Source organism: Artibeus jamaicensis, unplaced genomic scaffold (genome assembly GCF_021234435.1).
Source record: "Artibeus jamaicensis isolate MK-2021 breed Jamaican fruit bat unplaced genomic scaffold, CSHL_Jam_final scaffold_612, whole genome shotgun sequence".
NCBI lineage: Eukaryota > Metazoa > Chordata > Mammalia > Chiroptera > Phyllostomidae > Artibeus > Artibeus jamaicensis.
Window position 1 is genome coordinate 8,418,030 of NW_026522049.1, and position 15,974 is coordinate 8,434,003.

Genomic DNA, 15,974 nt, shown 5'->3' on the forward strand with positions numbered 1-15,974 from the left:
AAGGCACTTAAATTGCAACAACCTTATGTTTTTTTATAGACTCTTGAGTTTCAGGCTTTTCATCTGGGTTGTATGTCCAATTAATGGAATATCTCAAGGAAGCGCTAATCATTTCGAAAACTTGAGAATAGAAAAAGCTAGCAGACTATTTTCATTATAACTGATGGGACTGAGAATAAGCTACAGAGGAAATGTTCAATAATTATGATAACTTTTTTTAGATGAGATTACAAAAGAAAATTGTCAGTCACATAAGGTGCTTTTCATTGCAACAAAGTCTTTGAAGTCCTGCCTCGGCCGATTTCCTTTTCGGGGTTCAGCCTTGGGCATTTCAGTAGGCTGCTTAGCAAGTGGGTTTACACTGATTTTATCAAACTGCATAATTCACTTGGTAAAGCAAACGTCTATTATTAGATGTATCTCCCATGTTACTAAGTGTTTACGAAATTTTACTATTGTCAAAACACATTATAAATTAACGTATCCTCCCAACCCATGGAAAAATGACTCCCCAGGAGAGAATAGTACTGTCTTAGAACCAGAAAGATTTTTCGCCCCAGGAAATTACTGTCAGTCAACTATGACCAAGATTTAAATACGCTTGAAGCCTAGTTTTATTCTAAAATCACCTAATTATAGCTTTCCGTATTTATTTGCCTGGTGGAAATTTTTCTTCATTAAATATTATGTTCTATGGAATCATTAGTTAATATTTGTAGATTAATTAAATACAGTCATTTTAATCTAACTCAGTAATAATGGTATGAAACGGGTTTTTTTCTGTTTTGTTTTGTTTTTTTACCTTTCTTTACCTATCTCCCCAGATAAAACCTGGGAGAAAAACCCAGATGTTTTTAAAGATCCATATGTATGGTGTCAAGTAAACAAAACATCAAAGGTTTTTACTAATTTTTTCCATTTTCATCCAGATGTTTGGTGCCATATAAACACAGTTTTAATCTGCTCGATCCTAATCACAGTGTTCTTTAATATCATTTGCCAGTATTTGAATTCCTTCTTCACCAAATTATCTCTAAAAATCCTCCCATTTAATTCATTTAAAGTGGGGGAAGCGGTGGGGACAAAGGGTTCCCCCCCCAGACACAAAAATTATAATGCTCAGTGGACTCATAACATGAGAACACTGCTCAAAATGGTCGCCCACATCTCTGCGTTGAAAAATGCTTCCTATCAGCGTTTTTAAATGATGAGGGATAATTCAACTGAAGTGGTTGAAATGGCAACTTAATTTTAATTGACATGCGTATATGCTCATTTCAATTCTAGGAAGTAGTTTCGTTGAAGAACAGGGTCCCGAGGGTAAGTGAGGGCCTTGTTTTCCGGGATCTTTTCCCAACTTAGCCCCTTATCACTAAATCCCCGAAGCAATGACCCTTTAGCAAGAGTTTCTGCTCCTCCAGTGACACCGGATACATAGAAGCCCTGGCCTTGGGGCTAGAAGACTAGATGCTGGGCCCTAGCACTTCCATTTTCTACCTGTGTGACCTTGACCTAGTCACTTGAACTCTAAGCCTCAAGACTAAGCACCCTGCCCCCTGTGAACATGAAGACCTGGTGCAAGAACTTTGGAATGGCAAGAGGACATAAATATACAATCATCATGAATATATCAAATATTTCAGCATTCCCTGTATGCATAAGTAATATAAAAATATTCTTGTGTGAAGGCATCCTAGGTGCTAATATGGACCCCACTGCACAGGAGAGATGGTCACGCTCAGAAAGATGTGAGTCATATCCGGGAATGACTATAATTGTTGTTTGCGAAAACAAGACCACGTTCTGCTCCCTTGTATTCCTACGCCCCGTGCGCTTCTGTGCCCTCGCTGGATGCAGAGATCGTTTTGGACATGCTCTCTTTAGGGTAAATAAATGGAGAAATCATAGAGCCCATGGATTGTGTCTGTATTACGACAGGGCCTCTTTGCCAAGTTAGACGTGCATTATCAACCAACTGGGAGGGCGTCACAGGCTCTCCCGGCCTCCGCATGCAGCCCTTCTGTGCCTCGTAAATACTCAGACAGACCTCGTGGTTCCTTCCCCGGGAGGTTGCTTTCACGCGGTCTTTTGCTATGAGCTAAATGCGCATCCAGAGAAGTTGTCACCAAAGACCAGGCCAACCTTCTTCCTCCCGATGTGAAAGAGTTCCCAATGAGAAGCGAATCCACGTACTTATAAAATTCTAACATTAGAAATCATCCATGTTAGCCCTGGCTGGTGTGGCTCAGTGGATTGAGCTCGGGCCTGCAAACCCAAGTACCGCGGTTCAATTCTCAGTCACTGCATGTGCCTGGGTTGCAGGCCAGTTCCCAGCAGGGGACCCACAAAAAGCAACCACACATTGATATTTCTCTCCCTTTCTCCTTCCCTTCCCCTCTAAAGAAAAATAAATAAAATCTTTTTAAAAATCATCCACACTATACTTTTTTTTTTTGGTCGTGGCTGCAAGATGTCTGGGGGAAAAGACCTCAGGACTTCTGAGTCCTCTTTTTAAGCTACGGAAAGGTTCTCGAAGTACAAAAACAAGAACTAAAACTAATGAAAGGAAGACAGCCAGGGTTAACTTTTTAAAAATGCGGCAGTGTCAGAATGCTACAGTAAGCAAATCTCACACATTAAGAACTGTTTTTCAAAGTTTACTCTGACTGGGTTTTTGTGTTTTTTTTTTTCTTCTTTCAATTATATCACTGTAGAGAAGAAGGGATGAAGAATCAAGGTTGAGTTCTTCAAGTCTTCGGAGTCAGAAATGGCTCATTAGCATGTCACCGTATTCGAACACTTGCTTTGAGGGTCCAGAACTCAATACGAAAGCAAACCATAATAATAAAAGGGAAGATCCCCCCCCCATCGTAATGGGGAAAGGTGTGTGAGCTGGAAGGAAGTACAGTACAGAAGCCCGTGACAAGTCATGATAAATGGGTCGTTATGAAATTCATGTTCAGGCAGCACCAGGCCGGGGAGAATACCATTCGTCAAGGCAACACTAGGCCGCTAATGAGCCCGAATTGCATATTCATGTCTGTTTCTCCTCTCCCTCCCACCCTGAACTTGAGCCTGGAAATATCTCGGGCTCAAACTGAAGCTCAGCTTAAAGCTTCTTCTTCTTCTTCTTTTTTTCTTTATTTGTTATGTTGCAGCAATTACACTGTGAAAGTGGTACCCAAGATTGATGCTCTGATCTGTGGTTCAATTGTAAATTAGAATACACCCCCCACCCCCAGGGACACACGGCCCCATTCGTGATTAAGAAAAAAGCCCCATAATAGACTAATAGCTAAAGTTCTCTCTCTTTTACTTTCAGGCAATTAGCTTGATGAAATGGCCTTTTTGTGTGTGTGTACCCTGGAAGTGTAAACCGATATCATAGTGAAGTATATGATGTTTATTCTATCATTTTCACCTTGCCGGGTATGCAGGAATGCATAAGTAATGGCTGCTTTGTCTGCTACATTTACTGATTCACACGTAAACTATTTCTCAAAGATGCAGTACGTGCCTTCTGAGGCTTGATTAGCCTGTCACTGTGGGCTAACCTCCACATGAAGGGCTGTCCATTATAGAGGAGAAACACGAATTTCCAGGGCAAGTAGGGAGAGCGGGATTCTGACATTCGGAGCCATCTAGCTGCTGGGCTGACCTGGGGTGGCCGAGGTGACAAAGGACAAATGGCAGCAGCACTTGGGATCAGCATTTTGTGGGGACTTGGCGCCCAGGGGTACTCCAGCTGGCCATAATGCGTCCTTCACCTGTCCTGGCAGCTGTTGGAGCACCAGTTGCAATCTCCAGTAATGGGAGGTTGAAATCAGCGGATTTCACAGCCATTTTTAAGTGGATTGCAGCACCCTCCCCCGCCACCAAAAGTCTTAACTTTTCAAGATCCAAAACTTTGATCTCATAACTTGACAAGAACACATTCTTTAGCTTCTTCCACGCACCAGCTGACGGAGACTGTGACCAGTCAGTCGGCCAAAGAGTCCAGTCACCTGTACCTGAGGCATTTCCAGAGTGGTTGATGTTCTTCTGTGATATGTCAACCTCTGTTTTCTTTTTAGCCATGGGGGTCTCAAGACAAAATGGACAAAAAAAGTGTCCCGATTGGAACAATAGAAATAGAAAAGAAAACAACAACAAAAAAATCTCTCATGGTCTGCAATGGCTCACAATGGGTTACCTACCAAAATGTTAATTACTGTTCGGATTTCCTGCCCCTCATCAATAACCCAGTTTGTGCCGCCCCCCCTAAACACTTCCGGGGTGTGTGTCATCTGAATCAGCCCGGCCTTCTCCTCCTTACCATGAACCTCATTTGAGTTTCTAGACAATCATTTCTATGGCAAAGGTTCTCACTATTTTTTTAATACTGAACTGGATGTGCATTTTAAAATTTGTTGCATTTTTTAAATTATATTGAAAAGAGAGCATCTTTTGTTACCTGTAAAATGTGTTCGCATTTCTTCCCAGTCCCTCTAGTCACTTCCTGGTTCAATAAAACCATTGGGAAAAGTTGATTACTATATCCTGGAAAAAGATCCGAATGTTATAAAATTTCTAAAAATAATAGCAAATGAGCTACCCAGAACTAGTTTAAGAAAATCCAGTTAAAGCCTTTCTTGCTAAAAATCAAAAATTCTTACCAGTCTTAATTTGGGGGCTGACCTCCTCTTTAATTTTTACAGCATCGACCTGCTGTGAAAATTATAAATTTGCAGCTTAATTAGAAATGTTTGAATGTCTGGTTGCCACATTGCAGCCATATTTGAAATACGCTATTGCCAACTTCCAAGTCACACTGAGCCTAGGGAAGCCTCCCCTACATTTATAGGACTTAGTTGTCACTTTTTTAAGAGTACATTTATTCTATAGCAATAATTAATGTCTCATGTTTACAGAGCGCTTCATAACTTGGGAAGTTCTTTCATATAAATGACATCATATAAGTAATCCTACAAGGTAAATGAGGCAAATAATTTTATTTATTATCATTCTGAAGTTAAAGAGCGGGTTGGAATGGAGGCCCGGTCCCTTAACTCCAAAATCTGACCTCCTTCTGGCAGGCAAAGCCGCCTCATCACTGCCTCCATATTCACCATAAGCAGCCGCTCTGCAAAATTTCACAGCTCTTTCCATAAACAAGTCCTGGGATCTGGGCAAGATTGACATGTGAGTATAAAAAGGAACACACACACTCACGCACACACACCTTGATGAAACCTACAAAGAAAGAGATGGAATTCACACCGCGATGTCGCCTACCGACCTCCATGTAAAATAAACCATCCATATTTGATTACAAACATGTGTCCAGACTGGGTAGGTAGCCACAGTGTAGAAGAAGTTATCCAGATCATTCAGATCTGAGGGACAGGTTGAGGACCAGTCTTTTCAAGAGACATGGGTCTGCCCTGGCTGCTGTGGCTCAGTGGATTGAGCACGGGCCTGTGAAGCAAAGTGTTGCTGGTTCGTTTCCCAGTCAGGGCACATGCCTGGGTTGCAGGCCAGGTCCCCAGTAGGTGCCACGTAAGAAGCAACCACACATGGATGTTTCTCTCCCTCTCTTTCTCCCTCCCTTTTTTTCTGTCTAAAAATAAATACATAAAATCTTTAAAAAAGAGAGAGAGAGAGACATGGGTCTGTACCCAAGTTTTCCAGAGATTGAGCTGAGTCTTTTTAGCACAAGTCTCTCCCAGACCTTCATGCGTGCTGGTCCCTCTGCTCTCACCTATGAATGTTACCTATATCACAATCTCCCATTGCATGAACTCAACCCTGCCCAGCAACCTAGAATCAGCTCAAAGGGCACTTCTTGGATATGGCTCCTGACTTCTATCTCTATCCCCGTTCCAAACACCTTTTTGGTTTGATCTCCACCAATGAGCCTACTTCATCCCAGTAAAGGCCTTTCCCAACTTGAAGCCAGGGAAGAGAGGATTTGGATGCAGAATCCAGCAGACACACCCTCTTTCCAGGGAGTACTGCACCTGTCTGCTGAAGCGCCTCCCTCTTCCAAAGCCCCCAGCACATCCAAGAGCCATGCTTAGAGTCCTGAGGTTAATGAAGAAGCTCCAGACTATTCTTTGCAAAGGAAGAGCCACCACTTTGACAAGGGGCAGCTGACCATGGTTTGCCCCTTGTTGCAGTGGCCTTGAAATGACAACTACTCCAGATAAAACATGCAACGCAGAAGCCACTGGTGTAGAAAAAATTGGAGACAAAAGTCATGCCAGCCATGATTTCCTATGAAAAACTATCCCTGCTTGAACTTGGGAAAAAAAAATACAGCCCAGAAAGGAGCCCAAAACAAATGATCACAAAACAGTGTACCCATGTGTCCAAATCCCAGGTGTGGCATTTACCTAAACTTATAAAGGAAATGAGGAGATGGGTCATTATTTCAGTCATCTGTCCATCATTGAATAATGTATTCAATAGATATTTATGGAGCCTTGAAGTGATCCCAACATGGCTGCCCTCACGGAACCCACTGTTTAATGAAGGGACATAAATATATAGTCACACACCATTGAATATAAAATGTATTACTTCCTGTAATGCATGCAGGAAGTATCAGTAAGCGTACAATGAGACTCATAGTGGGAACTTGATATAAACAAGTGCTTCAATTGGAAAGCCTTGCAATGAGATTATAATCATTCTAAAGAATGAGATTACGGCCCTGACTGGTATGGCTCCATAAATTGAGTGCTGGCCTGTGAACCAGGGGGTCGCCAGTTCAATTCCTGGTCAGGGCACATGCCTGGGTTGTGGGCCAGGTCCCAAGTTGGGGGCATGTAAGAGGCAACAGATTGATATGTCTCTCACACATCAATGTTTCTCTCCTCTCTTTCTCCCTCCCCTTCCCCTAACTCTAAAAATAAATAGACTCTTTAAAAAAATGAGATTATTAATAAAGATATAGAGGAGGGAAGAAAGCATTTCCGGAAGCAGAATGTACTCTGCTCTGGAGTGGAACACAGCCAGCAAATAGGCATGTGTGACTGAACCACTAGAACTAAAAGTAAGATGGAATGTCATGAGGCCGAGGACATACGTAGATATGTCCCAAGCATGTAGGACCTTGTAGACCACAAGAAGAATGTTAGATGCCACCTGAACTCCAGCGCAGAGCAACCAGGCAGGAGAGGTCCATGATCATATTTTTAGTGAGCTAGATGGTGATGTTGATGTCACCAGTTTGAGTAAGGAAACTCAGTTTGTTCATAAAGAAACACACAATGTTTTATTTGTCTAGCACTGGCCCTAGGAAACCAATTCCCCTTTACTTGTAGAAAACAGAGCCCTCTGTAACCCATGTCCTACATGAGCCAGCACCAGGCCTGCCAATGGTGAGTGAGAAAGATCTGTCACATCAGATATGGTATCAAAGAGCTTCTGAGTCAGCTCTAAGGAACAATGACTGCTCTTGGGGTAGCGAACTGTCTGCTAATGTTCTACAGCAGAGCTAGAAGATGGTCTGTGGACTCTGCATGAAATGGAGCAGGAGCTGGTCCACAGATCCCATAAGTCAACATCTTGAAATGCTGACCAATGCTATATGACATGTTCTTGAGTCTCTTCCCTACACCCCTTGATCTGGACAGGACCTACCCCCTCTGACCCTGCACCCCTGTGAGAGCACCCTGTGCACATTCCTTGTTAGTGGCCTTGTCTCCACTCAGCAGTAAGAGCCACAGATTAGGAGAGGCTTATTGACTTATCTTACTTACTGCTTTGTTGCTAATGTCTGGTACAATGCCTGGCACTTATAGGGGCTTAGAAACGTTGGTTTGTGTCATATGTACCATGGCATACAACACGCTGGGTTGTGAGTGCTGATTTTTTCTCTTTCTGTGAGTTCTTTGAGAGCACAATGCCACTGTCTTTGTATCTTCACTTGGCACCTGATATAGGACTGATTGATTTCTTTAGTTAATGTTTGGATAAAGCAATTAATAGAGAGCACCTTTATTAATGCATGCAACTCTCCCTCCTTTTTAGTCAGCCACAGGATGTATAAAACCACAGGACCTAAGAATCTTACACACCATTAGTAGTCATTGCTGAGAGTTGATCTCTTAAAAAAGGGGGTTAATGCATCCCTGCATGTCCATACCCACCCCAAAAGAGAATCCATGTAACCGTGTCAAGTCTGAATAAGGTCTATGAAAGGTATTCAACCAATTTCCTAATGTTGACAAGGTGCTGTGGTTATGTGAGATGTTAATTTGGGGAAAAACTGAGTGACACGAATGAGGGACCTCTCTGAATGATTTTCACAAGTGTCTGTGCATCTTCCAATATTATAACATTTCGTACATCTTTATGTATTTTTTATTTTTATAGCTGTCATTGTTATGTTCATATACATTTCTAGAACATTTCATAGTACTTTTCTAAAGAGAAAAATGGTCATGGTTAAATGGTGGCATCATTAGCCCACAGTTACAGACAACGTAATGCCCTAGTTCTGGGCACTGGTCTTCTGGTCCAGTTGGGTTGGCACCAAAGACACCCCGGGAGAGGAGGGCAGTATTTGCCTGATTCGAGCATAGCCTGGAAATGATGTTTCCAGAAGCAAAGTACCCAGGGGGCTGTGATCTTAACATCTCTTCCCCCTTTATCCTAATTCAGGTCAATAACAAGTATTTCTGCTCTTTTCTGCTGAACCCAAGTTTTGGAAGCAGAGAGCGGTTACAAGTGACAGGAACTATTGACGTAAAACTCGAAAGAAGCCATAATGCCTTTAAACTTCTTTCTATTTAACATTGTCTTCTTTTCTATTTTTTAAATTTCTATTTATTTATTTTTAGAGAGAGGGGAAGGGAGGAAGAAAAAGAGGGAGAAAAACATCAACATGTGGTTGCCTCCATCACCTCCTCCACCGAGGACCAGGCCCACAACCCAGGCATGTTCCCTGACTGGGAATCGTACCAGCAACCCCCGGTTTGCAGGCTGGTGCTCAATCTACTGAGGCACACCAACCAGGGCTGTCTTCTTCTTCTTTTTTTTTTTTTGAAGTCAGTTTTAGAAAGAGATGTTTTCAATAAATAAGGTTGGTGTTATGCTCCAACAGGTTTATGTGGGGCTTTTATGCTACATGTTCAAACACCCCCCTCTGTCATTACAATAGATAACACTGCGGGTCACAACCTCAACAATCTGAAGCATAGCAGGCAATTTTTCTACTACTGGGTGATCTGAGAACTGCCAACAAGAAATCCACAGGCAACTAGTTTAAGCTAAAATCTTAGTGTGGCTTAAACAGGGAAGTTCAACAAGGACTCCTTCAGCATAAGAAAACTTGCACATTCCAATAACAATTCCATTAATAAGCTTCCCATAATCCAGATGATGAAAATTACGAATGAGCCTGCAGAGAATACAGACATGAAGTCTAATTCAAAATATGAATGACAATCCCCATGGTCTACCTTCTTTTTCCTGTACACTGCATGCCCTTGAGTAGGTACATCTCAGAAGTACACCTACTCAGAAGTCCCTGCAGCTTTGTTTTAATGTGAAGCTGCTTAAATTAAGTTTCGCTCAGGGGATGGTACCATGTCATCATCCCAGAGACCCACAGGCTGGTCCAAAAGAGATGTGAAGGATGCAGTGTGATAACCAGGTGTAGGGGAGGAATGCCTCTCTGGTTGCTAGGCAAGCTCATTAGAGAAGGGCATCCATCTTTACTTCTGCTGGATAAACCACAAGCTATAAAGACTGAGTTCACTTCATAAAGGCAAGGGAGAGAAAAATGCAAGAATTTTTAAGTTAATATTTGGCTTATTGATTCATGAATCAAAGAAGAGGAAACTATAATTACCTCTTGTTCTACCAGAACTGAGAGATGCCTTCCACACAACCTTTTGTGTGGATGAACAAAGCTCTCCTCCAAAGAGAATTCACTTTAAAATGTCCCCAAAGAGATAAAATACCCGCAAGATTTGGCAGCTCTTTAACGCTTGCCATGGGCCAAGTCGTCCAATTAGAATCAGTCACTTTAAGTGCTCGAGTCGTATCATGCTAATAGATCACTTTATAATGTAGGCAGTTTTTGAAAGTCACAGTTAATTTTCCACGATTGCTGTACTGAATGCTGGTCATGTCCATCCATTCAGTTGCAGGTTCTCAAATCCAGAGAGGGAGGTGATGAACCGCTGCCTGCTGAGATGTAGGTCACTTCTGGTTTTCATTCTCAGAGACCTGAACTAGAACTCTAAAGTGGACCACAGCTCGCCTTTCTCCCTAAATGGGTTTATTGTTATTTCCAAACGGAATGAGGAGGGCTCCTTTGGTTTCTTAATCATTTTATTTCCAAAAAAAAATACAGACTGAGCCCAAAGCTCTGATGAGGCTAAGGAAAGGGGCAGTGTGTATGTGATGCACGCCTACCCACGCACACGTGTGTGGTTTTCTTTAAGAAAACGAAATGAACCATAAAATAAGCCTTTAACAGTAACCTAAGAAATAAAACAAAATCATTTACAACACATGGGATTGTTGCAGGATATGTCAAGATTAGATGGTTTAAGGAAGCTCTCCCGAATATGGAAGCAATTATAATGAAATTCATGACTCATTAGCGAACATTCCGTATTGTGTTTCTCATTTCTGGGTCAGTGTTACTAGGAAATCAGGACTTTGAATGGAGATGTTTCACTGGCCTCGGTGCTAGAGTATATAGTCAATCAGACCTTCCAACGATAGAAAGCAAAGCCTCCCCGTGTTTGAAGTCCTTCGCGTCTCAGACACAGGCAATTTGGTCTTTAAGACAAGTTGGAACCAAACAACCTCGGATGTGCCTTGGTAAGTCCTCAGTGGTGAAGGAAGGCCAGTATGTAAGTAGAGTGTAAAGATCACATGGTAAAAGTACATCCTGGGGGCTGTGGGGGCGGGGTGGGGGGGCTGCAGTTCGCATGCACGCTGCTTGGTATGCAGAATGGCTGGTGAACTCAAGTACCCAGTACGCATGTAATGGGAACCAGATGTCTAACAGAGAGAGAAAAATATTTTATAGCAATAAATGTGACATTGACTCTTAAGGGGGTCGCCTCTGTTAAACAACTTCCTGGGTCTTACTTTTCCTTCGAATTTTCAAAGAGTTGAAAGCAGACTGCGCAAAGAAATCATTTTCGTACTGGAACAAGAAAAATGCTTGACTTTGCCTCCAAGTTCTAGAATGCATACATAAGGAGAAATGATCTGGAAAAGATAACTTGGCGATTCATTCATTTACAAAAGTGCTGTGCTCGGAAGTGCAAAAGAATGTATATTAAAGGCACATAAAATGTGATTCTGCCTGTCCTTCAGGAGCTTAAAATATACAGGAGGCAATGTGCGTAGCTGTTATGGGGACATGGCAAGAGCTAGCCCTGGAGAAGGGACACGAGGTTCTCTGAGAATTCAGAAGGAATGCCCATGGCTGGCAGGTCCCATGAAGGATGCCTGTCTGTGTCCCCCACCTCAGCCACACACCAGCAATGCCCTGGGACAGGCCCGCTGCTCTCTTGCTTCACCACGGACAATGTTCCTATTCCAAATGTCCCTACTTCTAGACAGGAGAGATTTCTATAGATATTGTCCACCTTGGTCAATATCTGGCTTCCTGAGAACTCTCTGGACTGCTTTCTACCAAGCTCCGAAGTCCACTCCGTGACTAGCAACACTGGAGTCAGCTCCGACAACATAAACCGTTGTGTATGTCTAGTTTGCAACTTAATCTGCACCCAACATGGGAGTGAATAGCTGAATGGATGCGTTTCAATCTGGCTGAAAGGACCCCGGTTTCAATGTCAGGTGCAGTAGCTGTTAATGTCGTTGGGAAGTGCACAGAGCAAGTTATGGGCACAGAAAGAGCCTTGCTGTCTAGGGACCTGGAGACAAGAAGGAAGGGGTGAAGGCTGGGATGTGGATGGCCTAGAAGATGCAGTGAAAGTAATGAGAACACATTTTTCTTCAGAACTTTTTGAGTGTCCCTAGTCTTTGATCCAAGAATGCAAATTCCAGGCCCATAGTGCAAGAAACAATCATGCATAAAGATTTGGTGGTATAGGTGTGTATTGCACCTGTGTTTATAATGTTGAGAAATATAAGGGCTATTAAATGAGCACTAGCAGAAGGCTTGTGATTATGATATGACCAACAAAAGGCAAAATCTACTGACCCCTTACTTTCTTACATGGCAGATTTTGTGCTGGGAACATTAGGTTCGTGGTATCACTTAAGCATATTATTTCGTCTATCTACAAATGAGACATACAGTGTTGAAATAATTTGCCCAAGTCCCATAGCTAACAAGGGGTCAGGGCAGCATTTGAACTGGGCGCTGTTTAAACCCACAGCTAAAGCCAGACCTTCCGCTCTCCCATAAACACTGCACAGCTGCCGAGGTTAGAATCTAGAATATATGATGCTGTAGAAAAAAGTGTATGAAGTGAAATAAAGCAGGTTCCCAAAAGTGTGCTCTTGCTCAGACACTGTTAGATGAAAATATCAGCGTCCCCCAAGATAAAGAAAGATTTCAGGGGAGATATAAGGCCAGCCTACAGCCCTGGCTGGTGTGGCTCAGTAGATTGAGTGCCAGCCTGCAAACCAAAGGATCGTGATTCAGTTCCCAGTAAGGGCACAGGCGTGGGTTGCAGGCCAGGTCCCCAGTGTGGGGTGCACATGAGAGGCAACCACATGTTGATGCTCCTCTCCCTCTCTTTCTCCCTCCCTTCTCGTCTAAAATAAAGTTTTTTTTAAAGGCCATCCTACAAACACCACTGCAGGAATCAGCACCAGGTACAGGAGCACCTGAGGGCTCCCTCTGTCTCTCTACTCAGGTTCTGCAAACGACCTTTCCCAGCAAAACTGTAGGTTCTGAAATGAAAATTCTAATCCCATCTCAATGTCACCCCCATCCCCATTTCACCCGATTTAATTCTAAAAAAGCAACCAAGTGTTGGCTCAGCTGGGGCTGGACATCCACCCCAGGGAGCTGTAAGTTCTGTAGCAGCTGACTCTAGAAAATAGCAAACTGCTTGGAGCAGATCACTGCCCTTTTAGGTAGGAATTCCATTTTTTGTAAATAAGAACTCATAAATGTGGAAAGAAAAGATGGGGAGGACCCATACCAAGCTATTAACATGTTTAAATATCTGCAACATTTGTTTCCTTATTTTCACTCCTCCATGTGTTCTAAATTTTCTACAGTGCACTCATGTAACTTTTTAAAAATGTATGTTCATTGGTTTTATAGAGAGAGGAAGGGAGAGAGAGAGAGAGAAAGAGAGAGAATCATGGATGTGAGAGAAACATCAATCGGTTGCCCATGTACGTGCTCCAAACACGCAACCTACACATGTGCCCTGACCTGGAATCGAACCCATGACCTTTCAGTGTAAGGGATGATACTCCAACCAACAGAGCCACTCTGGCCAGAGCCATACGTCACTTTTGTTAAGGGGAGAAAAGAGGCCCAACTTACCTGAGGATTACAAAGTGAGTGTCTAGGAATCGGTGATATTTAGAGACTAAAGGCCGGATGAAGAGAAAAATTATACTTACTAATGAAGGGTTGTAGGGGAGTCTTACCAAAGAAAGGTTAGCAGCTGCACAGCAAACCCCACCAAAAAGTCCTCGGGTGTGGACCCCGGCACCGCCTTGAAGATGTCCAGGCTAGATCTGCTGGAGATGCTGGGTGTTTGGTACCCCGGGGTCCTTCGCCTGTGGCACCATGCCGGACAAAGGGCACCTAAGACAAGACACAGGAGAAAAGAAAGCCATGAGCCCATAGACTATAGGACACAATTTTAGAAGGCAAGGGACAACGGCCTATAAAGAACAAGTGAAATGCAAACAGGTATGTTGAGCAGTCAGTGAGGAATCGGCAGGGCAGGGAGAGGACATTGGTCTGAGAAACGGCAATGGAGTAGCAAATGAATAAGGAAGGAGAGGAGGAGGTCAGTCTTCCCCATGCACGGAAAGGGCCAAGGGATGGTCAAGACAGGTAAAGAGATGGGGGCAGTTTTAGGACCACAGAGGAATAATGCAGTGGAAAGAAGGGATGGTTGGTGGGACCAAGGTGGGGCAGGGGAAGTGAAGACAGGTGGCCAGAGACATCGAGGACAAAAATTGGGGCTTGAATACAGCTTCCTAGGACACCCACTCCAGACTTAAGGAGTGGTAGCCACTGTCTTCTTATGGGCCCTCAGTTTCTCCAAATGACAAGCGCCAATGACAAGCGGCCTCAGGCCTTCCTAACTACCGGCTGCCTTTGGCCTCTATTTACGCACCTCTTTTATCCTGTGCCCTATTGGTCCACGTCCCCTATCACCTGGCTTTCCGGAAAAACAAGCCGTTTCATTCCTTTACGTATTGCATTACATACTTGGCGTACCATATTTTGTGTGTATAATGCGCACTTTTTTGCTCAAAAATTTTTAGGGAAAAATAAGGGTGCATATTATACATGGGTGTGGTGATGATATCCCATGGGTATAATAAAGGGGGATAATAATCCCATGTATAAGGCACACAAAAATGTGGGTGGCCATGTTTTTGCACCTACTGTGTAATGTACAATACAATACAGCATATAGCTCCCAGTAGACAGGAAGCTCTTGGACACTGGGAAGTTGGGGACAGGTGACACTGTGATTGGACATATTTTAAGCAGCTTTAAGACACGTCCAGCCCTGGCTGGCGTAGCTCAGTGGATTGAGAGCGGATCTGCAAACCAAACAACCTCAGTTCGATTCCTATTCAGGGCACATACCTGGGTTGCAGGCCAGTCCCCAGCAGGGGACACACGAGAGGCAGCCAAACATTGATATTTCTCTCCCTCTCTCCTTCCCTTCCCCTCTAAAGATAAGTAAATAAAAATCTTTTTTTAAAAGACACGCCCACATGTCCTTTAAAAGTCCCCAAATCCAGAGGCCAGGTCTATGAGCTGGCCCCTTGAATCAGAGCTGACCTTGGTGACTGGTGGACCAGTCTGTGCCTTGTCTTGGCCACACAGGATGGTTTCACTTTTGTCCTTTTCTCTGGGGACCCTCATCTTCGGAGCCCTGAGTGGTCAGGAAAAGTGCACCAAGGTGCGATGCTGTGAGGCAGCTGAGGCCACACGAACCGACCAGGTGTTCCAGCTGAGGGTGCAAAATCAGCCATCACCCACGTGAGTGAGGCAGCCTCAGAGGGCCTGCAGCCTCGGCCGCCACCAGACCCTGACCTTGTGAAAGGCTGCCTGAGCTTCGACAGCTGTGCGCAGTCAACACTCAGAACCATGACAGAGAGCAGGAGAATGAGCGCCAGGGTTTTGAGTGAGCACGGTTTAGGGTCGTCCGCCACACGGAAATGCATACCCGGAACAGACGCCGTTGGTTTTCTATAAACATCTGTTCGAGATCTACTTCAGCAGCAGGTCAGGGAAGGCGACATTGTCTCCTGATCGTTGTTTTCCTCTTACCTTCCAGTAACTTCTGTTCCGTACTCAGGTTCTCCTTATATCCTAATCCTCCCTCCCCTTTCATTTCTCTCTCTCTTCCTCCCTCCCTCCCTTCTTTCTTTTAATGGCCAGAGCACCCATCCAGAGGGCCAAGATTCTATCTATGAAGGGCCTCTGTTTTCTCTCTTTCAAAGTAATACAACTCATCATTTTTTGTAAAAAAAAAAAAAAAGAACTTTCTGTTTTCCTGTGTGTTACTGAATTTATCCCTTCTGGCTGAATGATCTTTGAGGCCTAGGTGTACTTTTCAAGGCTGTAAAAACTAGGAACAAGTTACTTGGCCCGGTAATGATCTGGGCTCTGATTTCACCGTCACCTAAAAGCACTGTGCTGTAGGCCACCTTTGAATCTTCTGGAAGCTGCCCCGCCCATCCGCCCTGGCCTGGCTGGCTGCCCAGGCAGTGCATGAGGTCTGCAGGCAGTGGCTACGTTGGGAGCTTCAACGGGAAGACGGCAAGCAGGGGAGGTC

General features: G+C 43.8%; 1 protein-coding gene and 1 long non-coding RNA gene across 9 annotated transcripts in view; one reads left to right on the top strand and one right to left on the bottom strand.

The window, feature by feature from the left end:
* Positions 1–15,974, bottom strand: part of LOC119049133 (uncharacterized) — a 124,471-nt gene that overhangs the window by 69,374 nt on the left and 39,123 nt on the right. For 5 of the 8 annotated variants that reach the window (XR_008390408.1, XR_008390403.1, XR_008390404.1 and 2 more), the window contains exons 2-3: positions 13,594–13,753; positions 4,454–4,539 (exon numbers count right to left, since the gene is read on the bottom strand). This is a non-coding gene — a long non-coding RNA (uncharacterized LOC119049133). Of the gene's footprint in view, positions 1–4,453; positions 4,540–4,655; positions 4,708–13,593; positions 13,754–15,974 lie in introns of all 8 variants that reach the window. The other 3 variants (XR_008390407.1, XR_008390405.1, XR_008390406.1) reach the window with 2 other exon arrangements.
* NR2F2 (nuclear receptor subfamily 2 group F member 2) overlaps positions 1–15,974 on the top strand; it is a 91,704-nt gene that overhangs the window by 25,486 nt on the left and 50,244 nt on the right. The window lies entirely within an intron of this gene.